Source organism: Antennarius striatus, chromosome 22 (assembly GCF_040054535.1).
Source record: "Antennarius striatus isolate MH-2024 chromosome 22, ASM4005453v1, whole genome shotgun sequence".
Lineage (NCBI taxonomy): Eukaryota > Metazoa > Chordata > Actinopteri > Lophiiformes > Antennariidae > Antennarius > Antennarius striatus.
In genome coordinates, this window is record NC_090797.1 from 8195797 (window position 1) to 8222756 (window position 26960).

The following is a 26960-nucleotide window of genomic DNA, read 5'->3' on the forward strand; positions in this document are numbered from 1 at the left end:
TGACAAAGTATGCTGACAATGACCTTCCCATTTATATTATACACCACTATCTGAAGAATCAAACGGATGATGAGTAAAAGCCTTCCACATCTCCTACTCCTACTTAAAATACTCAATGTTGTAGGAGTCCCTAAAGGGAGGATGTACTGTAAGCATTAGCTCGCTTTCCATGATTTAATACTCTTCAAGTACGACAGCATATTCTGTTTTATCTTACTTTAGTTGTGGTCCTGCATATTCTACTGCTGATATTTTTCAATTACAGTTATACATATTCAACATATTTTTTCATAGAGGACTGGTTTCTAAACCCCATCGGCAAATTCTGAAATACTGGAAATGTCAAAATTTCCATGTTGTCACTCACAGACAGAGACATTGGCTGAATTTCAAGGGCATCAGTTTAAAGTGCATCCCCCACTGAGAGAAATGGCTTCGCTATCTCATTTCCTTTTTCACTTTGAGAAGACATGAGCCAAGTGAAGAGAAGCAAATGAACCAAGTGTAAAAGACGTATTGTATTACCACGCCACAGGTGGATATCTCCAGCCTGCAGTCAGAATCGAAATAGAAAAGATGCCTAAAGTTTTTACTTAAGCCTTTTATTTGCATCTTGGAAAAGCACAAATATGCAAATTGTATTAATGAAAATAGATAAAGGTGACTTGATTCTGCCACAAAGGAAAAATCACTCCTTTCAATAAAATTACATCCTACTGTTTGCTAATTAATTAATTAATTTTTAAAACGGAATGCTATAAGGAGACCAAAGAGAAAATCTCTTTTTAAATCCTTAAATTAATTGTGTTGGAGTGTTTCCAAAAACAGGCTCTCAGATTGAAGTTACAAAATCCAGAAGTGATGGTCAGGAGAAAAGAAGGGACTAATTATGAAATGCTTTTGCGGCACAAATTATGATTAAAAAAAAAAAAAAAGTATCAGAGGATTTGAAAACTTAGCATTTCATGGTGTGTTGTCTTTGCTATCATAACAAGCAAGCGCTCAACACCCAAAACACAAAATATCCCATCTTTCTTTAATTCACCAGAAAATGATTTTCCTCCCCTTTCATAGATTCTCCACTGAGGTTAGCATCCATGGTTCCACAAATATTCATTAGAAATAATACAAAATCAGAGCAATTTACTAGCATCAGCCACCTTTGCCCTTTCAATTTGAATGCATGGCATATTTGTAATTCATTCAAGTTGCGGCAATAGGATTACGCCACTGTTATAGTGACAACCTTCAGTATTTTCAGCTCCAATAATAGACAGACCCTTTCATTCTCAGGATGCCCTGTACCTACATCAATGGTAATGAGATCTCCCTCATGAAACTGTGAAAGCCCTGCATCCAGGCTGGAGCTTTCACCCCACATTCATTAACTCTGCCTTTAACCATCTGAAAATTTTCCTGTTCTTGCCTCACATGTTTGTAAATTTGAGGGAAGATATGTAGTTTAAGTTGTGCTGAGTATAAAGCATGTTTGTGCTTTTATTTTGTGTTATTTTGCTGTGCAATTCAAATTGTACATAATAGTAAAAAACATTTTTATATGTAATTTTTTGATGGTTTAGTTTTTAGTAAAATCAGGTTAGCGCTGGGTTTTCAAGGCTGGTGCTGATGTTAGCATCACGTCATGCAAACAACAAGCTTAGTACATTTGTGAATGTAAGGGGTAAATATTGCTCTCAGAACAAAATAGTGACCAAATAGAAATATTATAATTTCAAAATAGCAAATAATGCACAGCAATGTATTTAACAGTGCTTACTTAGCCTTCCAGCATCAAGACATGTCAGAGAAATAGAGTCACAGAGGGTAGCGATGGAGGACGGTGTTCATGAGCCGATGATGAATTACATGCTGTGCAGTTGGATTAGTTATTTTTTTTAATCTGCTCACATTACTCTTGAGGATAGCCTGAGATTGATGCACTGTAGAGAGCTGACATGCTTCTGTTTATTTGGACCGTGCATGCTTGTCTTGAGCCACAAAAGGAAGATCGGTACATAACAGGCTTGTCTTTTATGAAGGACTCACTCAGTCTTATTATTTTAAGAGGCACATGTGAAACGTTTCTCTGGTGTTCTTTGAGCTACTCCCAGTTTGCTTTCTCAGACAGGGGTCTCAGTGATAATTCTGAAATTGATGGTGGTGAATGCTATTAATCTTCTGTGTTTAGTCCCCCCCCCCATTTACAGGTGTTATCTTTTCTGCCATGAGAGGAAGCATTCATGGATTTTCTTTAAGGTTGAAGGTCACCTTGCGGAATCTTAATGGAAGAGAATCTAGTTAACATGGGGTGTGTGTGTGTGTGTGTGTGTGTGTGTGTGTGTGTGTGTGTGTGTGTATGGGTGGTATGCTTTATTTACTGTATGGAGACTGAAAATCTACAAACACCTTCAGCTTATTTACAGCTTGCCAAAAATAACAGGGATAATTAGACATGAATATCGAGCTCAGAAAGTGGATCTGGGCCAAGAAGTCGTTTTGGAATGGAAAACTGTTGATTAAAAATGCTTAGATCTTATTTTATTCTGGTAGAAATCCAACTTCAACAAAGGAAAGAAATTCTCAAATACAATGGATGCTAAAGGATAAACAAAAAACCCAAATCCTTTGCTGTGAATCATCCTCAGTGGCATGAATGCACCATCCATGTCATCAGGTGCAGCTTATTGGTACCAGCGGAGAATCCAGAGAAACCTTAGTTCTTTGTGGCATAGATTGAGCTTGCTAGTGGAAACCTTTCTCAGACATTGATCGATACAATCATGGTATCAACACAGAGCCGCCGGAGACTTTCCAGCTTTGCCTCCATCGTGTGAATCTCCCGTTCCATCTCATCCCAGAAGTGCTCCATCGGATACAGATCTGATGAGAGTGGAGGCCATTTTAAGAACGTGACCTCATGAAACATTTGTCATCATTTAGCGCATTATCTCTCTGGAAGTAACCATTAGAAGATTGGTGTATTGCAGTCACAAAGTGATGTGGATTCTGATCAGTAAAATGTGACATTTAAACCATAAGATTCTGTGAGGTCTGGTGTGCAGAGAGGTTTTGATTGCATGGAGAGATGATCTTCTACACACCTCTTGTAAAGAATGGATATTTGAGTCACTCAGAACTGCCACTTGCTGGCTATTTAATCCTTATACAAACATTCTCTGTAAACACGGGGGATGGTTGAGAATGAAAATATTCAAATTCAGCTAATTTTCCTTTCTTGTCCATGTCTCTGCTTGGATTGAATTACAGGAGAGGATTGGTGGCAACAAACACTTGAAGTGACAGCAGTGATTTGAAGAACGTACAGCACATATTTTATTTAGCACATAAAACCACAGAGATCTTGAAATTCTCTCAAGAGCATGCCTGTCTTGAGAGGTCAATGGAATTTTGTATTTTGAAAACTTGGATATTTGTAACTTGTGTAAAAGTGATTAATAATATAAAATGAGTTTTCTATTTGGTGATTAATCAATCGTTAATCAAGAAATACGTTGCATACTGGGACGTAATAAATGGACATCCAGGCGTGCATGAGTCTTTTTAGGTTCCTTTACTTCATAATACTGCAAAACAGACACATGCACATCAGCTTCTTCTCTGTGCGTCGCAGATTATCCATATACTCAATATATAATACTTGTTAATCACCCCGCAAAATACTCAACGCATTCCCCATATTCTTTACATTCATAACATTTGTATTTCAGTCAGAAGGCTACACTTTCTTACGCACATGATTCATCCACATTATTACTTTTACAGTATAGACTTTTGCCTACCTGCAAAACACACACACACACACACACGTTGGCCTCAATATGGCACAGCCGCCCGCGCCTTCTTAAGGACCCCTAAGGCCACTTGGCCACCCAAAGTGCCTGTGTGAGCTCTGCTCATAGTACCCATGCATTCTTTACTAGAATACTAAATTCGACAGAATATGAACCAACCAAATAATAAACTCAAATAATAAAAATTAAAAAAACAATACAGGGTGATAGGGGGTGCTCAGTGTTTCTTAACATGTGTCCTACAAATTCTTCTGTTGAGAGTCATACTGTTATGGGTTTTGCTGTTTCCATTAGTCTTTGCAGTGTAATGTGAACACATCCCCAGCGTAAACAGTGAAAAGGGGCAGTTGTGATGTTTGTGATGGCGATCAAATATTTTTCTCATTTGTTTGTGTTGCTCTAAACAGCTTAAATCGCAAAGGAGAATGAAACAGCATTGTTTTGAAATTTAGCTCTATAGCAGAAGCACTCTACACTCTGTGTGTGTGTGTGTGTGTGCAGTCTGTCAACATCCATTTCCTTCACTTTGAGCTAATACCCTGTATTGAGCAACAAGCAGGCGTGCTCCAAACAGAAGCCAGTGCTAAATAGCCATGTCTAATAAAGCCCAGTATTTCCAAAACAGGAATCAGTGCATCCAGAGTACGTAATGGGCCTTGATGAGAGTCGATGCCCAGACCTCATTTCTCCTCATAGATTTATGGGATTGGAAACGCACAAGCTCATATCCTGGCAAAGTAGAAATGGATTTATATTATTTACTAAGCCTAACACGCAGACAAACTTTTAGTGGGAGCATTAACTTCCTAACAGTGAAGAAAACATTTTAAATGAAATTTGCTGTGGATTGTTATAGACTAAAACAGCAATATCAATTTGTTTTTATGTAAATCTATCCTGTTCTAATACACCTGTTCAAGTACGGTTCATGTAAAACGACCTATTCTCCATAAAAAGAACATAATTGTAAATTAACGCACTTTTCAAAAACAAATTTGGCAATTTTTGTTCGGATAACTTTGCAAATGGCTTCTCCAGCTGAGGTACTCTGTCTTAAGCCAAAGGAAAGCTCAACTTTGGCATTTGTTGAATAGGTGAATTTGGACATCCTCAGGGCTGTTGGTTCATGATCAAACCAGGCATGTTTAGTGTGCCTTCATTCTGGCTTTCACTCAAGTTTCAGCCCTGTTGGAGTCGACTGATAGACGGTCAAATGAGCACTCATGCCAGGAGAAAAACCTGCTTCTGAACAAGATGAAAAACTGAATTTCTGGTCTTACCTAACTTGTTCAAAGTCACTGCCGAGCTCAGTGGTCTCTACACCTGCAGCCCAGATTCTTACAAACGCTTTTCAGTATCAGTTTTGAGCACCCTGTTCTGAAATGCAGATTTAGTAATGCTAAATCTCACCTGGAAGAAAAATGTTCACAAGTCTCAGATGAAGAAATGACGGGTGATAACTTCTGCAGAGCTGCTAGATGTAATGTATGGACAAGCAGCTTATCATCAATGCTAAAGTGTCTCAAATCTTTTCATAGCATCGCCAAGTAGAGCCCTGCATTTATATGCAAATTACATTTTTGCGAAATGTCAGACTTAAATGAGTCCGAACAAATCCTTTACTTCTTTCATCTCTCTTTCATCACATGGGGAACAGTTATTAGTTTTTGATTTCTATCTTCTAAAACATGCTTTGGCTATTCACTTTTAATATTTTTTTCCTTTATATATCAATGAAAGCTTACGAAATCTTTCTTTGCTCTGAAATGCTGCCACTCAATTTTCCATACCAAGCCCATTTGTCCAAATGAGTTCCTAAATCTATTTAGAAAATCTTTGAAAGCGAAGCAATGTGCCTTTTATTGAAAAAGATGGAGTCGGGATTCTCAGATTTTTGAAGTCTCTTTGATGAGTGTTTTCCCAACCTTAATGAGCACCAAAGAGAGGGATGTTTTCCTCTCTCTAACCCTCTTTCAATCTCCTGAGGAATTTTCCATGAGAGAATATCAGGAAATGAGCCAGGTTAGCATGCAATATGAGCCCACCCCTAAAGTCCTAAGTGGTGGGATTTATAGTTGGACACAATCCAATTTCAAATTTAATCAGCTAAACATGGTTATGTTTTTTTGTGCAATAACTGAACCCCATGACACATAATAACATAATATAATATTCATCAGATAGCATGCTGTTTACAAACTCTTGGATAACCACACAATTAATAATTGAAAAGGGGACAGGCTTCAATGCAAACACATTGACTGACTGATGTATCGTCCAGTTTGGTTTAGATTATTGCATGCCCACTGTAAGGGTAAAAAAAATGAAAACAAAAACAACCAAAAATATTTATTTAAAATATTTTATCTTTCATATGATCGTGTGTTTGTTGCTTGAAAGTAAAACACACTTTTACCCGGTTATTGAGAATGAAGGAATTCTCTTAGAAGAACAGAGTACTCTGTCACAGGAGCCTGTCAGATAAAAGAGCAGTCAGGCCTAAGACTTTGAGCTTATGATGTCTGTCTAGACCTATGAACATCTTAAACTGTACCATCCTCTGTGTGATGTCTGTTCCAATCCTGGGTGGAGGTTTGGTTCAAGGAGATGAAGATGACAGAAACCCGAGGTGCTTCCAGTTCAGCAGGCTAAACATCTTTCTTTCCAGGCCCCTGCTCTTCATCAGGCTCCTAAACCAGCCGTGAAAGGTCAAAGCATCCTCTGCTGCATGCCTCATTATTTGCCCTTTCTGCTCGCCAAGATCCCCCACTGACCTCCAGTCAGATTACTTCCCTCTCTACTGTACTTGCACTCAAATGAGCAAATGAGATTCAAACTGTGTCCATGACTTGTTCACTACCTTAGACACAGCTATGGACAAGACAGCATTTTCTTTCTATTTTAGCTTCCATTAAGTCCCTCTGGCTTCATATTCTCTATCACCGAACCATGAAAAATAGATGAATTACCTCTGATGTAGTTCTCTTATTGTGTGCTGTTTTCATTAGTTGTGTCACCCCGCTCCTTTTATCTTCTTTATCTCTGTTCTATTATCTTATGTCCTGTATTTTCCAGGCTGTGCAGGACCCTTAACAATCGATGCTCTGAAGGCCACTGTTCAGTAAAAAAAACTAAAAACGAAAAAACAACAACAACCCAAACAAACAAACTTTGTGATGATGCATCTTTCATGCCTGTCTTGAGAGGTCAATAGGATTTGTATTTTGAAAACTTGGATATTTGTAACTTGTGTAAAAGTGATTAATAATATAAAACGAGTTTTCTATTTGCTGATTAATCAATCGTTGATCAAGAAATACGTTGCATACTGGGACGTAATAAATGGAATTCCAGGCGTGCTTGAGTTTTTTTTTACGTTCCTTTACTTCATAATACTGCAATATTGCGTGTGTGTTTTATTAGTAGGAAAATAGTTACATTTTCCTCCAGTAACACAATATTTAAAGACATTGTAGTTAATGAATCAGCAAATTTGTAGATTCATTAAGTTTGTTTGATGCATCTATAAGGAACACTTTGCTGAAAACATCACGTATTTCTTTTATTTGAATCTGTATAAACACAAAACAGTTTGGAGGCTTCAACAATAGTTTTTTTGGGGGGTTTTTTCAAAGAAGCACTAAAGCAAAATTACATTTTTGTTATTTTTAGTTTGTTCTGTGATATATTTCTTATAACTGATCTGCATCCCAAGAACTGAGATGAGGATTTGTCCTTATGATAGAATAACGATGTAATATATTTGATCTTATCCTATTATTATAATGTTTATAGGTTGTATGTTATTGATGATATCAGAAATGATAATTGTGTAATTCGTATTCAAATTTTATCGACGTAAATAATGTATCTCTACTTAATCCAGACCGCAACTGAGGGATATTATCTAATCTAAACATCTTTCATAGCAAAGTGTTTAATGACGTCCAAGATGCTGCAGCCCCACCTGCTGTACAGGAGCACACAACGTCCAGGCCGTGTTAAAGTCACGTCACTGGTGGAGAGGCCAAACACATCCTAGCTTATTACGCTGCATGCTTCAGCGTCTTTGCTCTGTTATTATGCATGCAACTGGCACACGGCAAGTTATTTATACTATGGAGTGTGTTGCCCAACTGCTACGAATCATCTGATTGGTCCAGCTGCTTTTTTTAGGTCAGACAGTGGATCACATGCACACACACACATTCACAAATATTCTCTTTCACTCCCACACACAACTGAATTTTTCCACTAGGGTAGGAGAGATGCATTATTCAATTGGAAGCTCCTTTTCCTCCCCAATCTAAATATAAACATGACTCACAGAAAGCGAAGCGCTCAGGATGGAGACATACCTTCAGTGTTGTTCTTCTCTCCATGGTTTGGCAGATTCCACTCCTCCCAGACAAAGAATAGTTTTCTGCATTCCCATTTAACTTATTTATTTATTTATCTTACTGTTAGACAGGCCTGACCTTAACAACAGAGGTTGTTAAGGTTAATGCGGGAATAATCTAATGGTAAAAAACCAGCTGTTGCTTGAGTGTTCAGCTCCAGAGGTGGTAATCAGGTGGGTTCTCATTCAATGGCTGCACAGGTATGATCTGCCTTTTTCCCTCTGCCGCTGCCTCCAGAATGACCTCAGACAGGAGCACTTATAAATATTTCATATTGAGCACATTTAGGATGCATCATAGGGACTGGATTTCAGTAAGAATAGAGTCATGAAGATGGATGTCTGGGTGTCTAAATGGTAATAAAGACTCAATCTCTAGATCATTTGATATGTGCCCTGTAAAGATGGTGTTGGATCAGATCAAATTGTATTTTGTGTTGATTGCTGTTCAGTCAGTTTATTATTGTGACTTACGGGTTTGCAAAGAACAAGCTTTAACAGCAATTGTTTTTGTAACGTTGTCCCCGTTTTTATTTTAAATTAATTAGCCTTTACCATTTGAATTAGCAGAATCTATAGCCTGTGCCTGACAATGACTGGAGGCTGCTACCTGAACATTTGGTGCACTATTCTTTGCTAAGAGAGATTTTGTTACCATTGAAGCTTTGTGAACACATTTATTTTGTCAACTGGGGGGTCAGAACAGTCTATGAACCATGCATACCCTCTAAATTGCCTCTCAATACAGAGAAATGTGGCAAAGGAGAAAGTGAAGAAAATATAATAGTCAGTTTAAACATGTCTAGATTCTCCTTGATTTTTAAGACTGAAAAGGCATTCTTTATTTAAAGGTGGTCTATTAAGTTGTCCCAAGTTTTAAATGCAAGTATTTAAGATAAAAACAGTACAGATCCCAATATTTAGCATTTAAAGCTCTAGAATGTTGGTCTTATAGGAGATTTAGTTGCAGAATGTTGTCATTAGTGTGAAATCACCTTATGCGCATTTGCATTTTTTGTAACCTTACAGTGAATATTTATATCTAGAGAGGAGACATCACCACAGGAACCCAGGCCAGACAAACTAAGGGCTCTAGAGAGGACCAGTCACATGTTTAATGCATTCTGTAGCTGCCGTAGAGACATTAGATTAAGGGTGCTCAGTTTGTTGTAGACTCAAAGTATTTTTCAACTTGGCTAATATTATTAACATGGCTAATAATGTAAGTTATTATTAAAACTTTTAATTTCTCCAGTTTGAGAATTGCAAGCATTAAAGAGTTTTGGACGTATTTCTGTGTGTAAAACGTACAGGAATACATCTTTTAACAAATGTTGTTAATCTTCTATCTGATGGTCATTGCTTCTCTTTCTTCTTTATGTGGATGCACACATCCAGTTTGACATTTAGAAACCTCACAAATAACCATTGTCATTTATCCCTTTAACTCTGCAACCCTAGATGTTATCATCCAGATAAAGATTCTTGTGATGTCTTGAAACGTATTGTTACACAACACAAACAATGGTGAGATCACTGGATCCCAATACAAACCTGAAATTGGTCACATAGACTGGTGTGACTGTCACCCTTTCAGGCCACCCATTTTGAGCTAATATCAGTTCAACTGAGTTGTGACTGTTGTCTTTTTTCACTATCGATCATCTCCACCAACAGGAAAGAACATCATTAGCTGCTACTTAAAGCTGTTAACCCTCAGGAACCACTTTTCTTCAGTGTTGACCAAAGGCTTGAAAATGTGTACAGCACATGATTTACTGTTACTTCTGAATTATATATTCTGACATGTTGAAAAAAGATAACAATATGATTTGATCTTCTAAATCATATCTAAAATGGGCAGATGTCTTCCTGGTATTTAGAGAACAGGCTTGTTTTCTGAGGCCATTTTTTGTGAGATTTGATCAGATCAGTGATCTTGAGGTTAAATGTTGGTGTGCACAGCTTCTCAATCCACACAATGAGCATCCACTGTGATGCAGGGAGCTGTATGAAGGTGATTGACAGACCAAAATAAAAATGGAGATGGGTGGGCAGTCGATGTGGCCAACTTCAAAACATAAACATAGAATTCATCTGTATGTGTTTTGTAAGGTAATAGTGATTCCACTTCAGAAGAACTGACCTTGAGATTTATTTTGTTTTGTTAAGTGTCAGGCTGTAGAACACTTACACTGACATTTACAATGCTGTATTATAAACTAAACTACGTTAATAGATTTATATTTTAATTACATTCCAGAAATTAAACCTGAAAGGCAATGTTTCACTTTATCCTGAGGTGCAATTCTGATAATACAAGCAAAAGCCAATATTACCTGTTGAATTCCTTTATTAAATTTGTGCCTCAAAGTACAGAAAATCACTCAGACTCTCAGAGAGTTTTTTTGAGGAGAACTGTTGACACACTTGGTGTGGATTCTGTGTGCCAATATCAGGAAAATCTACCTAATATTTTACACAGCCATTATAAATATCGAATCATTTTCATGCTAACTTATTAATTCATGCAGTTTCTGTCATAATTGTGCTTCACACAAGTCACAGCAAGCAGCAGCATTTCTGTCCTGCACAGACTCGTCCACATGATGCAACAGGACACCTTATATAACACAAGTCACTGCCGGAACTGGAGCAGAAAAATACACGAGCCAATCACAGGCATTTCCTTGCCCACTCCCTGAGAGCTCATCACCTTTTTCAAAAATAAGACTGTATGCATAAGCAGAACACATAATCAGAAGACTAATTTAATGTCCCAGTCAATGGCTGGGTAAGTTTTCATAATCACAGATTAGCATGAATGCATGATTTTCCTAGAGAGGGTTCTGTAAATAGAATTGGTAATTGCTTCTGAAAACATTCCAATATGCAAATTTAAAAGTACTGAGATTGTAGGATGAGCCTGAAAATTGCAACAATTGGAGCTTTTGTTTGCTGAGCACTGAGGCTATTCGAAATTGCAGTCTTTTTTGGAATATTCTATGGACATTAAGTTCCAATTAAAAGGGGAAACTGAGCATCTTGAAATGAAAAGATTGACTGACACTGACTAGACACCGAAGCCGAATCAATTCAATATTTAACATACAAATTACACTCCAAATATACCAACTAAGATAATCTAAATGGGACAGTTTCATAATAATCTCATAAGAAACATCTGCTAATGTTTCTTTTGTAGATCTGTTGTCTCAGCGATTATCACAGCTAAATCCAGTCGACTGCTGATTAATTTCCATAGTTTATCAGCTGAATTAAGTAGCACATGATGCATGTTCACTTGACATCATATATTGCATGAGAACCAAAATTCTGAACAGAATATATGCACTGGTAAGTTACTTTGCTAATGAATTTTATCAATGAAAAGCATTTTATAAAAGGTAAAAAAGAGGCTTGAATTATGGAATCGGATCACTAAATGATATAATGGACAAAAATAATGTAAATAAAATCATGTGATTTAAATAACTTCAGAAACTTACAAAGAAAAGTAAAAAAGGTGCACATAATGAGCAAAAGTATAATTCCTGTTTAAAAGTGGACCTAAGTAGTACAGGAATGGCGGTAACCATTATATGTGGAAGTTCATTCTAAAGTATTTTAGAGAATACTTTAATACGTTGTTTTAGTAAAAGAATAAAACTGAAAAGATGCCTCAAAGATGTAACATTTTATAAATAATGCTAAACACCCTAGCTAGAGCAAACCTAGTATTTTGCTAAATTTTGTTAGGAGCTACTCATGAGATGGAAGGTAGCTGCAGTAGGTTAGTTGTTGAGCAGGTAGTAGCCAGGCTGTTTATACAAGAACTACATTTCCTTGCATGATAATTTCTGCTTCTCTGCTCGTTTTTAATCACTAACAGAGTTGAATTTTTTTTACTAAATTCATTCATTTCCTTTGCAAATTATTTTATGTGCTCCTCAATGAGCAGGGTGTCACTTTTTCTGTAATAATGAACTTCTTGTGTAATGATCTGAGGAACAAATCTGTGTGTTCTCTTTGTCAGATTCACTACAACACACGGGGAAATTTCCATAACTATCACTGCACCTCATGAGCAGCTCTAGCTCTTGCAAAGCCTCCCAAATGGTTAGTGTCCAAAAGTGGACAGCACTTTGATGCTTAAGCTTCCTGTGCTTCTCAAGTATTAATAGAGTGAAAAAGATACCACATGTGTAAGTTGCTGGGCATGACCAAATCCATCATCTTAATAAGTCTGCCCTTTTCTAATTCCAGCTTTGCACAGCCGACTGACCATTCCTTATTCATAGTAATTAGCATGTACAGTATGTCACCCCAGAAAAGAAAGCTAATACTTCCATTGTTTTCTATGTCAGGCTAATAACAGCAGAACTAGAAAGGTCACCTTTTTCATAAAAATAGATTGCAGAGAATGTTTACCAAACTCAACCAAACCTAACCCAAATCAACCCATCCCGACCAAACCAAATCCAATCCAAACCAACCCAACCAAGCCAAACGTAAATATAGAAACAGGTCCTTGTCTACAGCAGACTCAAGAATAAGCTGATGTATTGAACTGGCATCCATGAACCATTATCAGCTTCTCGAGGTTGAAAAGGGTTAGCAATATTTCAAGTTAGGAAGCCCTCAATTAGTTAATCTATTCCTACCCCTCCTGGTTAGACTTCAGAAAATCAAAACTTCCTTTCAAGTCAGTGTGTTTCATTCAAGAGATTGTTTTTGAGTCCCTCTTGAACACCTGGTAAGAACACTGATGCAGCTTTCATGGCACCTGAAGGTCAAACCCTAATTGATGTTGAAAAGGTGGATGGGTCTTTATCATTAAATTTAAAAAAATAAATAAACCTGTGCTTCATTGTCAAGCTGGTTCAGAGTCTGTGTAGATGGATGTTTTAGCAATTTGAATTCAAAAATAATTTCATAATGGTTTTATTTTGTCATTACATCTCACTCTTGGTGGGTCAAAGAGTCCAAACAACATTTTTCACTGATTAGGTAGTTGATTATAATGTCAGTGGATGCTGCATATAACTACGCTGGATACTCACTTAATCACTTTACCTTGTTTAGCTAGTTTTAATGTCATTAGTTGTGAATCAATTGTGTTGATGAAGTACTGTGATGTGAGCCAAATAGTCAAATTTGCATGATATTTTTCTGCTGCATGAAGTTTATTGTTTTCAGGTAAAGAAAGCTGAAAGCTCTTTCTTCCTCTTATATCTTTAAATCTACTCTCATCATTAAGAAGTAGCATAGCTAAAACATGTAAAATATCCAATATTTTGGTGACAATGTGTAATGGATGTGATTTGTGGAGTCCTTCCTACTGGTACAAAAACAACAGATTAGGCAGAACCAGCTGCGTTGTGAGGAAACAGTTTGGGCAGCAAATGGACATGACTTGTTGCACAGTTAAGCTTCCCTCATCGCCTTGAGCCTTAAACTATCTAGTATTTTATATTATATGCAAGTTTAATGGCAATTCAGGGTGTGACATTCCGGACAGTGCTTTCCAATACCAAAGAATCAACTTGTATCAAAACACATATATTGAGGCCATGTTAGCATTGTTTGCATTTCGGTGACCTGTAACTGCTACTTTTTGTTCCATGTTCATTCCGTTTCAATGCTCAAAGAGAAGTGCAGAAGAAAAAATATTTGACAAATCGTAGTTGAAGTTTTTCTCAAATCTGCAACATTTTTATGCATCAGACGGTACTCTCACCTTACTGGAACATAATAGTCAGAAAAGGTTCACATAGCTTGAGTCATGGAACACTGAATATGCTTCTGACAGGCAGGTCAGAGCTGAACAAAGCCTTTCAGACTTTGCAAAGCAAAAATGACAACATAATCACATCGAGGTGAGCGATTGCCTTTTTGACAGTTTCAATATCCCTAATGTCAAAATGACATCTCTACAACTTTCAAATCACACAAACATACAATTTTAGGTAGTATTCTACAACATGTAACATAAGCAATCAATTGGGTAGCTTTGTGAGTCCTTCCATTTCCCCCTTTATCTTCCATTACTTAAGAGAATTTCAAACTGGTGCCACTGCCACGGCTACAGAATTTGGACATATGAAAGCATGTGATCATGTCCTCAGTATTCTGTGCTTTTGGTCAAAATCTGTACAATAAAAAAAAGAAACAAAAAAACAACAGCAAACACAATGCTGCTTAGGATCATTCATTCAATTATCATCTTGTCCTCAAATGGAAATTGGTCAGTGCTTACTCTTAGGAACAAATCTCCACAGAGGTTTACCGTGTTGTTTACAGCCGGACTAATTCAATTCTTCCATCCTCTGCTGCCAGCTGCATGTCCCAGTCAGACCATACTCTCATCAAACAAACTTGATTAAACAAGTCTAATCTATGCGACTACTAGATGATGCAGTTTGTGTCTGTGTGTAGAAGTGTGCTTTTTCCTTGATGTTCTTCCATATAAAAGGACCTCTCTTTATTCTTTTAAATACTGACAAAATGCCAGAAATAAGTATATAGGTCCACAAGTGACATATTGATGATAATCTTGTATCTTGTAACTCATTAAACTTGTTGATTCATGATGAAAGACAGAAAAAATGGTTTCATTATGCATTAAACATGAAGTAATCAGCTATCTAATAATTTCAAGAAAAAATATCTCAGATTATATAAGTGTGTGTGTGTGTGTGTGTGTGTGTGTGTGTGTGTGTGTGTGTGTGTGTGTGTGTGTGTGTGTGTGTGTGTGTGTGTGTGTGTGTGTGTGTGTGTGTGTGTGTGTGTGTGTGTGTGTGTGTGTGTGTGTGTGTGTGTGTGTGTTATAACCACTCAGTAAGTATAGTATTTACTTTAAGTTCAGAAGACTGATAAACAGTAATCGATTTCAATTCAATTTCTTAGCCTTTTGCCTTTATATTTGTGGGTCACTGCCAATGTCTCTAGATATTAAACTACTGCTGCAAAACATTTTTGCCCTTGAAAATGGTCACATCAAATATATTTTGAGTAATGACTGAACTAAATTCCGATTGGTTCATTATTTCATGTACTAAGGTGGAGCAGAAAGAAGGAATAAATACTGGTGTTGATGCACTTTGGTATATTGTCTGGAGCGGAAACTAAATTTTATGTGAGCTCATTAGATTGGCCACTTCAAAGACTCCTGGGGAAAGAATTGACAAGTAGCAGGAGCACAGATTGGATTCCTCTTCCCTCTTAACTGCATGATACCACAGGCTCTGAATGGGTTTGGTATGTGGCTCGAGATCAAATATATGCAAACCACAGTAGCAAGGGCAAACGTTCCCTCAAGAGGTTATCGGTCATTGACTTCACCCTCCATTTTCCACAAATGAAAAATAAACTAATCATTATTGTAGGTGGATATTATAATAAGGTCATGTCTGTGTGTGTTTCAGGTGATGGTGGGTGTTTTGCTCTCATCAGGGTACAGCTGCTTATTGTCAAACACTGAAAACTGGATTTATTACCAAAAAAAGCTCAATTTTCAAGCTCTTCATTTCATTTTTGTTACGTTGAGTTGTTTCACATTTAAGGCAGTAAAAATGCAACTATGCATTTCATGCGAGAAACGGGGTGGGGGATGTGGGCGTATTGGAAGCAAACACATGCAGTTACCTAAATCCAAAACATAAATTGTGAGCATTTCGATGAGATGGATTTGGAAAATTCTCTCTCCAGTTTTTGGGGGTGGCAGAGGAGGTGATGTGCTTGCCGACAGCTTCAAAAGATGCTTACTTGTCTAGATGAGGGTACAGAGAACAGTTTTTTTAATAACATTTTTGCAGCTTTATGGAAGTTATGTAACCAATTGCTGTAAATAAAATGTTCAGGCATTTTAAACTCATAATTTCCAAATTAGAATGATCAAATTCGTTTACAAATCAGGACAAAAACCTCAAATATGTCAGTGTTTCCAATCAGGAATGAATTTTACAAGGAATTGCTACAATTCAAATATACTTTACAACAAACAACATGGCCAGCTAAAATTATAATTAACTTATTATGATATGAAAAAAACTATTTCAATTCTGGCCATACAAGTGTGTTGTTTACAAACGTTATGTTAGGTATTCAATCCAAAACCATCCTTAAAACATCGAATATCTCCAGTGCATTCGTTTGACTTTGGATTCACACGTCCCATCTCTCTGACTATTAGTAGTGAACACTAATGAGCGTTGCCAGGCAACCGTTTAAACAGGACTGGTAAAGTCAGCGATTCTAAAAGGACCGCTCAGCCAGCTCTTTTTCATTTCACTTCGTTTTGATATTCATGGACCATCTGCATGAAGTAACAAACATCAACATCACAAAGGTTGTGTTGTACTGCTAAAAATGACATTTTACTCTCAATGAGCAGATATCTCCAAGCTACATCTTTCATGCAACAATGTGGATGATCGGCAGATGTCACACTAGATGTGAAGCTTGTTATTTCTGTACAAACATAGATAAATAGACCGATATTAGCTGAATACATTCATGATTTCCAATTTCTTTGCCAAAATATTCTGGGAATGAATTTGTCCTCCAGATTTAGGATCTATAGTAATCATTTGTGTTGATAGAAATTTTGCGGTTTCACCAATTTTTATACAAACATTACCAATCAATCATTTCAACGCGTCGTTTGAGAACTCCTATCAGGATGTGATGCAGATTTACATGGTTTACATCTCCGTTGCAATTTTCTTATTCAGTTAATAACGTTGAATATTTATACATCATTCAGGAAGACAGATACATTTCATTAAAAATGACTTATGCCAAAAACTCTTAACTCCAAAACAGTTAACTATTTAACAAAAAATGTGAACCACACTGATTTCTTCAGGCTGGCAAAAATCAAAATCTGTATTTGTAAGTAATAGTTCAGGTGTGGAGGGCCGATATGGCTGGTACTCTTCATTGAAGAGTACCAGAAATTAATTGAAGACTCCAGGTCTATAACATCCCTTTATCAAACATTAAAATAAATATATAAATAAATATTCAAATAAGAGGAAACCCTTCCGTTGCAAGGTAATGACTTCCGTAGAAATCTGCTGTAGCAAACGAGCCAAAAATGGCTTAAATTAGTATTAACGGCAAATGCTTCATATTTGCTTTGCAGCTGTGGAAGCCAAATAATGCACTTTGATTGCATGATTATCCAGAGTGCAGACACTCAGTACTGTCATTCAGTGTGATTGTGCCACACGAGAGGATTGAGATCAGCTCTAAGCACACATGAGGGAGAGTTCAAAGAGTACCTGATCCACTTTCTAGATTGGTTCATAATTTCTGAATGCATAAAGTTTCTAAAGCTGGGTTTAGCCTGCTATTATACGGTGGTATATTCATGGAATAAAGACAGACTGTCTTTGTTTGCCTTCTGGATCTTGGTTTAGTCCTAAGAGCATTGCTTTAAACAGCTTACCCTGAAAGGCTGACACTTTAGATGGTCTATTTCAAATTAAACAGTGTTTGAGCAATGTTCCACTGGAACTGGGTCATCCTCACCAGAGGTGACTACTGGGCTTGGCAGTGTACTGCACGTGGTCATGCTTGTCTCCTCCAATAAAGCATGTGAGGCTTCATGTTATGTAAAATCTGCCTTCCTTTCAACTCTTGCATCGAACATGAGTTGTGTGTCTCAGGTGCTGTAATGGCTGAAACAATAATATCCACGTGTATTTTTTTCTTTTTTTTTCCCACTGATGCAAAGCAGAACAGCCTGTCAAAGAAGTCAAAGTAACAAATTTAAAGGGTGAAGGCTTTATAATTCAAGGACAGATGACCGGAGAAGCAGGGCTTGCCAATGTTTTGTCATCATCATGCAGGGAGACCATCTGAATGTTATCATGCTGTCTCATTTGAGTGCCAGCTTCAAGGGCATTCTGCTGTACTCAGATATTGAAGTTCTTTGTAGCACTCAGCCAGACTCAAACAGGCTTTCATTTATGTAATATGTCTTTGCTTTCTCAAACCTTAATTGATTTACATGCTTTGCTGAGCATTTGCATTTGACTTCACTCAGCTGGTGAGTAGAAATGTTCTTAATGGCTCCAAGTTAACTGTTTATCATGGGAAAATATCTCAGAATATAGTAAATCGAGCTGCATGTGACCAAACAAGATATAACTACAAAAAATAACAACAAACAACAACAACAAAAACAGAGTAGAACATTAGCATTAGAGTAGAAATGTTTTACAGATTACAGAGGGTAAGATCTGACTTCAACATGCCTGCCTGCGGTGTGTGTTCACCTATTCCACCTACACTCTACTGAAACCTGGCAAATGCTTTAGTGGCTTTAGAAGTAAACATATGTGTGTCATAGAAACTAAACTTAAATTGCATCAGCTTACATTCACTGAACAATCAAACCGATGCTATGGATGTGTCACAAGATACGCCTGTTTCTTATATCTCTGTCAGACATTCATTTGCCTTTTGCATGAATTCAGTTTCTATTGTTACTCTTGCACATTCAGCTAACACTTTATTGTCAAAAGCCATTTTAGTCCGACGACAAAGAAACCTCTCTGGCACCATAATTAGCAGGCAAGGGATTCGAGTCTGCCCCCCCCCCCCGCCTCCTCCCACCTCTCCTCCTTCTGCAACTGTAGTGGCTCGATTATCAAATGTTTTGATGTCAAGAGATTGAAATGTTGACTGACAGGCCTGGCCAGACTGGAGCAACAGATCATACGAAAACTCACATCAGAGCACAAACCATTTTTCCTATGCATAAAAAGACAAAGAAAAACATTTAATTATTTTGCAGCCTCAACAGAGAGAAGAACAACAGTATTGATGTGCAGAAATGAATTTTTGTCGTGCTATCCTTATGTGGTTTCACTTTTTAATCCATAGAGTTGCTGGATGTTTGAACAACAACGCAAAGAGGAAAAAGGACTTCAAAGTAAAGTCAATGCCTAGAACATTTATTTATCATAGTCTTACTTATCATGAAAATCTGTATCCTCTACATGTCATTAAAAAAAGAACATTTTCTATGACCACAATCTGAGCATCTACGATACCATAGTAACAAGGATGACATACAGGTGTATTTCTCTTCAGAGGACATTATATCTATACATTTTTTCTGACAGCATAAATAAATCAGTCTTAAGCTCCAATTTTTAAATGCTTCATAGGTATTTTTTTCCCCATATGTGGCTGCTTATAAATACCAGCAGATTTCCTGGGTGTGTTGGCTTTATATAGTAACTTTCATGTTGCCTGCAGGGCTTCCAGGCAGCTTCTTTCTTCCTGCTGACTGGGTCTCTTTCCACAAAGTTAATATGAAAAATATTTTTTACAAGTTATAGGACAGTTCTTGCTTGAATGCAGGGTTTAAAGATTATATTTCCATGTTGGTTAGATCACATGCTGAAAAGGGGAAAAAAATACTTTTTTTTTCTTCCTGCATTGACCTCAATAGACAGAAGAACAACAGTACTGATGTGTGAAAATGAAACTTAATGTTCATATAAAATTTCTAAGCTAAGAAAAAATAAACCCTCAAGCAACTTGAAGAAAATGTTTCTTTACATTTTAATTGTTCTTTTTCTCCTTTGTATAAAAATTGAACACCGTTTACAGTGAGTCGTGAGCCATTTGAAAAAAAAACTTCTTCCAACCTTGAATGAAGCTACCACCAGTTAAAAACCTCAACCTTAAGGCCACAGTTTGGAAAGGTTAATGCACAGAACATATAAGACTTGTTTGTCAAATGGAAGAACAGCTTCAAATTGCTCTATTGAAAATAAATGCCCTGAGAGAGGCCTTATTATTAATGTGTTTCATATGCTACAGCAATATATCAACTACTTATTACTATTATTATTATTACCTTGTTGGCTTCATTATGATCAGCAGACAACATTCTACAACTAAGTTACCCTTAAGATATTACTCTGGAGACTGTTCTGTATGCATCTTGCTCGTAGTTGTTAATCTGTTTTTATGTAATTTATAACAAATACCTTTACATTTTCCTTTTGCTATTTGAATACAAGAAGGCTCATTTTAAGAGATTTATCTTTCATAGACTTTTTAGGAAAAGACTTCAGGAGGTGGAAGATAGGCAGTAAACGCAACATCACCCTTCATACCAAACAAGCTTTCAGTAATGTGTGATATGTAAACAGCTCAGAAACGGGGTTGGGGGGGGGGTGGTCACCTGGCAGTGTCAGTTCAGTTGCAAATGTTTGCCTTTGTTAACAATCGGGCTTTCAAGGGTCTGAATTGGCTGTTGTCAATGCTGTCTGTCTGATGGCTAGAATGAAACCAACACAAGGGAAACAACTGAAGTGGCTCCAACCAGACTTCAAACTCTAAGGAGAAGATAGCAGGAGATTTAGAGAAGATGAAGGCGCTCTTTTCCCAGGCGTAATATCTCTATACCGGATATTGGCTTCGTTCTCCTGATGCTGAACACAGGATCCATCATTGTTCCTTTAACATTGAACCCCTCAGCTTCTTATTAAATAGATATTGAGATCTTAACATCAATATAAGTCCAATATTGTGTGTTTATGTTTTTCATGATGCAGTCCTTCCTGGTCCTAATGAGTATTGCAGTGTTGTGTACACTTGAGAATATTTGATGTTTTGCCGAGTAAAAAGGCCTAAAATTACCAAAGGATTGTGAATTGTGCAGATTGAATCTAGGAGAAATACAATATAGTCATGCAGCTGATCTAGTTACCATTATTTGTCTTATTTAGGCTGTTGTAGCAGATAATAATAATTTTTGGTTCAGTTGATGAATAGAAAATCCTGAATGTTACATTAAAGACAGTGATGCTCCATGTGCTAACCAAGTCCAGCTTTGTCACGGCTGATGATGTGACCGATGGCTTTAGTCCAATGACTGACAATGAAGCCTGCAATAATGTTTGAGTTTGCCTCCATCAAGCTTGCCGGATCAGTGATTGCTGTGTATATGAGAGTGGAGTCAGGACAGACAAAAATACGATGGCAGGATAGGATGGCTGCTCATGACTGCGAGAGCTAGGCATGAAAGACTGACAACCACAGTTCTGATGGTGCAATCGCTATGAAAGCTATGAAATAGCATATAGGACACAAATGAGCATTTTATTTTTCTTTTCCTTCATGGGTTGAAGATAATTAAAGATGAAGACCCAACGTTATGCTAAATTTATGTCAGGCTGAATGACATGTTTTGGGCTTCTGATATATCTGGTAGACATTAATACTCTCAATGGCAAATCTTTTATATCACTTGATGGTATTTAAGGGTTTAAATGTTTTCATTCTGCATTCTTTAAGTTTGACTATTTTGTCTTTTTATTTATTACATGCATAGATACAACAGAAAAGTATTATGTGTCTATTTTGTCTCCAAATTATTAGATGGGGAGGCGTACCCTTTTAAAGCCTTGTGACTTTTGCAGTCATAAAACACCTTTTTGGTTGAAGCAGAGAGTTAACTTTCAAACCTCTCCTGCTGTCTCCTGGTAAATATTTGCCTCTAATTAGAGGCTCTCTCTATCGCTCATGGCATCATCTTGTGGAAGACAGCCAGTCAGCACTGCTACTGATTTTCTGCCATTAACTATCACGAGACTAAAAGTCTTCTGTACACTCTTTCTCTTTCCAGATGTATGTGTCTGGCAAGAGAATCAAGAATAAATATTGGCAAATGTTCCTTTTATTTGCTGATGGTGTTTATTAGCTGTAGCTTGTAAAATTTACCGGAAGGTCATTGAAGTCCTTTGGAAAAAAGGCACTGTAGTTTGCTTTATGAGATTGTAGTTATACCACTTCATGATCCTACCTTGATTCTAATTTACGACGGAAACATTTATTCCTGGTACTTTTAATGCCAACAAAATCCTCACAAATACTGTACTATAAATAAAAACCAGGCCAGTCCATGACTTTTAAGTTAACCTGTCTCCAAGATGAAATTAATTATGCTTTTTATTCATGATTAAAAGCATGAATTTAGCTTCCCCTAGCTTGACATTTAATATTTTACATCAGATTGCCTGGGTTACAATTAAATTTAGTTGTTCGAATAAAGAACTTCTTGTGAAGTATACTTGGCATTGTTGAGCATCATTTGTGACTAGCGATATTTTTAACGGTTGCCATGACAGTCTCTTGATTCATTCATCCATCAAAGTCTTCCAACACTTGTTGTTCATTTCTGCCTAAAAATGAAATTTCTAATTTCTGTTGCCAATTTTTGTAAGATTTATATACTTTAAGGATGAAACTGGGTTTGAGCTAATTTTTCTTACAATTACAAAACTCATTGTTTGTGAGCGTTGTTATTTAAAATGAGTTTAACCAAATGTACTGTTAATGTAGATAGACAGAACTTGATTAATCCCTTGGGGAGAGGAAGATTAGGAAATAGATATTCCAAGCAATCCCTGTTGGGCATCACACTGAAAGTACTGCAGACCATTACGACACCTGGGATTAAAAATCACCACCGTACACAACATGTTCTATATATCTTGAGTCTGTGAATCGAAAATGTTTGAAAATGATTGCTTTCTTTCTTCCTGCTGTAAGTTCTACAAAGTAGAATTTTCAAAATAGAAATGAGCAAAAACTTTGATTGATTGTGTGAAATCTCAAACTTTTACATGCATAATAATAATTATGCATGGTGGTTGTGTTACAATCCATTACACTTGAGTCAAGGATGCATGTTCTGAAAGCTGTCGATGAGTGTGGTGTGAATAATACAAGAAAAAAAGGGTTTTAATAGTCCAAAAAAAGTTTATTTTAGAGTGAAAGATTTAATTACAGTAAATAGCTCATTGGGTTTTATATCAACTCCCTTGAGTGTCATCATAATTGTGTAATTTAATAGTGGACATCAAGACATTTTATTGGCACTGAACTGTGATAATTAATAGCTACTGGTTAACTACTGTACAAATCTAGCCTACGATCATGGACTCATTTGACATGTTTCATTCCATTGCACCAAGCACTGTGGTTAGAATGCACTGACTGAATTGTTGGAGTATGACATGAGACCTTCGCATCACATACATTCATCTTGATGCATTTCATAGCTTAAAGGCAGATTATCTCATGCTTGTGGACACTGACACAACAAAATCTCTCTTTCAGATCTGTCATTTGGAAAGAAGACTGGAGGAAACCCAACTTTCTGAAGATACTGTAAGTGTCTGGTTGGTATAGCCTCTTCATTCAATCACAGAACCAGTTCACATAAAGGACAGTATAATGTAGGCTATTTATAGCATGTGATAGAATCCAAAAGACCTGTTTATGCCCAATTGTGTCATTTGTAAAAATGGCCTGATTGTATTTCCTGTAAAGGACATCTTACTCCCCTGGTGGACCCTGATGCAAACACACTATATCAATCAGATCAGTTGATCCAACAGGGAGTCAGGATGCTTGACGGCCTCTGGTCTCATTTGAGATGCAGACATTGTCCTGTTGCTGCCTTTAATGAGATCTGGAGGCGTGCAATCTAATATTCACCACTGAGGCTCCAACATGGCCCCTGAGCCTGTAGCCCAGAGGGCTGTGTGCTAATTCAATGGACCAAAGTCAGCTGTGGTCAGAAGGAGAGTGTGGTGGCGTGGCCATTCAATTAGGAGGATGCAAGGCATTAGCCTTTTCTTTACACGGATAGTCCACGATTGTGTTTATCTTAGATTTGGTCGAATGGGCTGGAGGAAAAGCACTCTGGGGCTGAAACAAACTGTGAAGTGGAATAAAACGCCACATTATCAACAAATACCAATGTTTCAGAAGGAAGGTTTTCACCCTGGTGTTCTCCTACACTCATTAGAACTTTTTTCTTACGTTAAGTGCAAAGAAGCTTGACAACATTTCTAAAATAAATATAAGAACTTTGAAAAAAATGCAATGACATTAAATCTACAGCAAACTCTGAAACACTTCAAATGTACCCACTGGCTAAATGCTGCAATCGGGTGACAGAAGATTTCATTTGGGTTTGTGTTCATTTTAATGTACAAACCTGCAGGACATATGAGGCTTCCCTAACCAGTTTTTCATATTTTTTACCTTCTTACACTAGAATAATGTTGGAGGAAACAGGTTTCAGCAACAACAAAATTGAAGGGTGACCTGCAGGGTTCACCAAGTCAGCAGTTTGACAAAAGGAAGTGAATTATAATACATTCAAAATAAATTTGGCCTTCAGAGCAGTGCTGCCTCTAAATTCCAGTTCACCTTTTGCTCAGATTACTGATCATTTTGAAAAAAATTTCATTGATACCCCAACGATTTATGATATTAAGTTGTACATGTGATGTTGATGAACATTAAGAAATGCTCTGATAATTAAGTCATATGATAATCCTCTTATATGTTGATGAAGGGTAGCACAGACACTTATACACTTATGCTTGGGTGCTGGTTAGAGGAATAGATTAGAAAAAATTACTAATTAGTGCTCTCTGATTTGATGGAGTGGAGCACCCACTCCTCTCTTGATGATGACGAAGTTCCCTGCATCAGCCCCAGCTGTCGCCAGTGATTGATGCACTGTGCTCTTCTTACCTTCACTCACCAGTGTTCGCTGCTGTTTATGCCCCATACCTAGTCTCACATCCTGAGATGTCTCAGACGCATCCCATTAGCTGGAATATTAATCATCCATCACATATGATCGGGTTGAAATCCCATTGAAGCATGGTTCCACCTTGAGTGAAGTCATTGCGTGGAGTCTTTATTTTTCTTTTGAATATTTTTCATGTTTAGCAACCCCTGATTATCCCTAGAATGGCTTTGTGTTACATGTGGCCAACAATAAAATCAAATAAATCAAGATAAAAAATCTTGTCATTTAAAATATAAGCCTTAAGTGTTTCTAACATCACAATTTTGCCATTTTGCGCAACAATTCATAGGTAAGTTTCTTGGCGTAAACACAAATTATAGAGGACCTTTTAAAAGCTGAATTTAAGCAGGTAATCTTCTATTGTTTTGTTAGTGTTCTTTTTTTTTTAATGTTTCCTAGAGACTGTCAGGACATTGTAGAGCTACCTCAACGTAGTGCACCTACAGTATAATAATAACCACATGACCCAAACCTGGAGATCATCTAATTTTATTTGTAGGATATCCAGGTCTTCTTGTGAGTGTGAGCCGTCATAATGTTACAATTTGATCATGAAACAAATGTATTATATGGTGCCGCTCAGAGAAGTAAAATAGTAGGTGTGAGCTTGGCTTTCTTCCAATTTAATATATCAGATTTCAGACTGATTTGCTGTGGACATGGCAGTGGCTGATGAGATACTATCAGTCTCTGTGTGTGTATGTGATGATCCACAACCTTGGCTACAAATGTGAATACACATTTGCAATTTGCAATGGATTTGAATCCTGAACCTAAAAACTATAAGGATGTAGGTAACATATTCAATTATTTTTTCAGGGTAAATTACAACTGATGATTATAGTTACCAAATAGTAAATCTGCAGATGATTTCACCATACATCAAATAGTCAGTTTGACTAAAAATGTCTTAAATGGAGAAAGAATCTCACAATTAATCACACCATAAAACTTTTTCTTTTTTAACTACTGTAAACGTTGCAACAGACTTTTTATTTCCTGTCAAAAATGACAAAAAAGGAATAGTTTTTTCACCGCAACTCTTTAGTTCTCCATATTTGTGTTTTATTGTAATTTTGCAATAATACCAGATATCATCATTATCAGTATTTAATACGCCTTTTCAGTTGTAAGCAGTAGATTGTCCTCTGTGACTCTGGTATGTGCTCTAGGCTACCATGCGCTGTTTAGTAACCATCAGATGGGTTGGTCTGTACCTGTGGGTGCTGCTCTATGATCCCTGCTTAGTGAGAGAGCGAAGTTCACCCCGGGATAAGCTTAAGGGAAGACAACACATTGGAAGAACATGGACTGGCGTGTTCAAAATGGCCACAGGGAAACTATTTCCCACAATGCTCCAATTCCCCTGGCTCTTCGGTGTCGATCTGTCCTTTGTGAGCCAGAGTGTCTGAGACATATTGCGGTCACCATGGGCTGCGGGAGATATGACAAATACAAAAGACAGACCCTGTTTGCTTCTCTCCACCAAAAAGAAAAAAAAGACCGAGCTGTTTTCTGGTTTCATATTCATTTGTCAGATTGTTAGATTTAGGTCGGGGCTGAATTTGCATATAAGATGAATAAATATTCATCTATTTACATTTAAATAAAGAAAACATTCATATTCATTTGTTGTCATCCTTTTCAAGTTTTGTATTAAACTATGATTTCAGCAATTTTGACCAACATGAGTATGTCAACTAGTCTACCCAGGCCTCTAACCTCTGTACTTTACCCAACTCTTCATCCACCAATCCAGTTTCTTGTAGACGATAAAGGTGTGAAGACAACACGACTGTGGTCATCTCGTCTACAGCTGCTTATCTACTTTGCAGGTCATGGCTCTGCTGAAGCCTATCACAGCTGGCTATGAGCAAAAGGTGGGGAACACCCTGGATTAGATGCCAGCTCATCACAGGGTCACAGGAAAGACAAACGACCACTCACGCTCACACATACACAGACACACACACCTACGAACAGTTTGCTGTAACCAGTTTGCCAAGGCTGCATGATATTGGAGGTGGGAGGAAGCTGTAGAACATGGAGGGAACCTAAGCAACACCGCACAGAAAGGAATCAAACCCAAACCCAGTGGGCAATT

The 26960-nt window shown here is 37.2% G+C and overlaps 1 protein-coding gene across 2 annotated transcripts in view; it reads left to right on the top strand.

Moving 5' to 3' along the window:
* The window catches only part of syt1a (synaptotagmin Ia), a 140338-nt gene that overhangs the window by 12203 nt on the left and 101175 nt on the right, over window positions 1-26960 (top strand). For both annotated transcript variants that reach the window (XM_068306334.1, XM_068306332.1), the window contains exon 2: window positions 23365-23415. The gene's annotated coding sequence lies outside the window, so the exon portion shown is untranslated. The remainder of the gene's footprint in view (window positions 1-23364; window positions 23416-26960) is intronic.